At 42.1% G+C, this 1,887-nt stretch overlaps 1 long non-coding RNA gene across 1 annotated transcript in view; it reads right to left on the bottom strand.

Annotated features, from left to right (window-relative positions):
• Positions 1 to 1,022: 1,022 nt before the first annotated feature.
• LOC116690569 (uncharacterized) overlaps positions 1,023 to 1,887 on the bottom strand; it is a 10,130-nt gene continuing 9,265 nt past the window's right edge. Inside the window, exon 3 of the long non-coding RNA XR_004332290.1 lies at positions 1,023 to 1,163. This is a non-coding gene — a long non-coding RNA (uncharacterized LOC116690569). The remainder of the gene's footprint in view (positions 1,164 to 1,887) is intronic.

Consider the following 1,887-nt stretch of genomic DNA (forward strand, 5'->3'; position numbering starts at 1 on the left):
GGGGGGGGGGGGGCAGCGGATGGATGTCTTGTCACTGTGTGTGGAGCAGCTCTGTGTTTCTCCACCAGTGTTTATGGAGCATTTAAAAGACTCCGAATGTGCCGCAGTTTGCGGCCTACAAGTCCTCCCCAAACCCTCGGAGCGAGCTGCCAACGCGCTTACAGTTCCGATAAACAGCCCAGACACACTGGAGGGAGAGTTATGGGCGTTTTGCAGGAGAGAGTGAGTTGCTGACTCTTTTCTTGTCTTGTGAAATAACCCATCTTCTTCCACTATTTTAGTTTCATCCGACCGATAAAGAGTATGTGGACAATCTAACCCAGCTTTCTTTGGTTGTATTTCTATGTGAACACGAGGACCGTCTCCTAAATGTGTTGCTGAGAATCCTTATTTAGCCTGCACGTACGGAGCTGAATGAGCAAAATTAAAAAGGATCAAACTGTGGTCCTTTAATTTACTGTCTGTGTCTCTGTACACGCTTTAATGAGCCCTTTTAAATTGGCAGCTCATGAGCAGCAATTTGTGTTGTCCACATCTTGTTGCCATCCTAATGGTTCATATTCCACTCTGTAATTATATCATTACTCTGTACATTTTGTACACAAGAATTATATATTTGTCAGAATAATGCTGGGATCAGGTTTCAGCCTCATTTAAAGGGCTGATCTGAAAGACATTCATGGGAAGCATAGTGGAAGACAACAAGTACCCCCCCATATTGTCCACAATTTGACAACATTTACGACAGCCAACCTTTGCACATCATGACATCATGCAGGTGGTGAAAGACTGCATGCTAATGCTAATTGGCCCCCGTTTAACATGCAGTCTGACATAAATCAATCATTGAGTGATAAATTCCCGCCTTTGATTTTGCCGAGAGACATGGCGGACTCCATGTGGGTCCTGACCCATCGCTTTCACATGTGTGCCGTCTAGAAGTGATGGGTAAGGTGCTACTTAACTGTTCCACCTAATACGTGATTTATGGTTCCGCGGTTCATACGCCGGCAACCCGGTTATGTAACTTATGTGACATCTGACATGTTACATAATAAGCATTAAAACAAAAAAGTTCAAGACTTTTGTCAATATGGACATGCTGTGCAACGTTTGATTGGTAAATTTCAATCATTCAGTTCATTTTACTGAATCATAAGCACCTTCATTCTTCACAACATTAGAGCTCATGCTATTGAAAAGAAAAAGAAAAAAAGAAAAAAGAAAAAAAAAAAGGACAAAATGCTGACGCTGTCCTACCTGTAGGCTGTCTTTTTTTAAGACTTTGTATTCTGGCTCAATAGAAGAAAAAAAGAAGCTATTCATGATGTTTGCAAGAAAGTTTCATTTTAATTAAAAGTGTATTTATTGGATGAATTTAAAAGCAAAGTCCTCACAATGCTCGACCCTGACTTTTATGACAGCCACCCGCTTCTTTAATTAAGAGAAGTAAACCTGCTGACTGAACACTTTCAGCTCAAACACTGGAAACCGGCCTGATTGGACAGATTTCAGTAACAGCACGCAGACATGATGCAAATACTGGACAGCATGCAGTAAGAGGGTTTAGTTTAGACAGGGACAGAATTTCAAATATGAACATTTTTAAGTTTAACTGTTTGATGCTCCACTGTATATATTTGTGTGATGTGGAGCTGTTGTAAAAACCAAAAAAAAAAGCTGCTGTAAATACGTCCGAGCTTACTGGGCCGGATTTAGGTAACGGTACTTTACTGTCACACACACATGTAGCTAAATTCATTCTCTGCAGTGGGCAGCCAATCACAGCGCCCGGGGACCGGTGAGTCCAGATCTGAGCAAGTGCTGGAGAACTTAGTATGTTTTTGATGGTGGGGGAAACCAGAGCACCCGGAGGAAACTCCCCCC

The sequence above is a fragment of the Etheostoma spectabile genome, chromosome 6, assembly GCF_008692095.1.
Source record: "Etheostoma spectabile isolate EspeVRDwgs_2016 chromosome 6, UIUC_Espe_1.0, whole genome shotgun sequence".
In the NCBI taxonomy this organism is placed as follows: domain Eukaryota; kingdom Metazoa; phylum Chordata; class Actinopteri; order Perciformes; family Percidae; genus Etheostoma; species Etheostoma spectabile.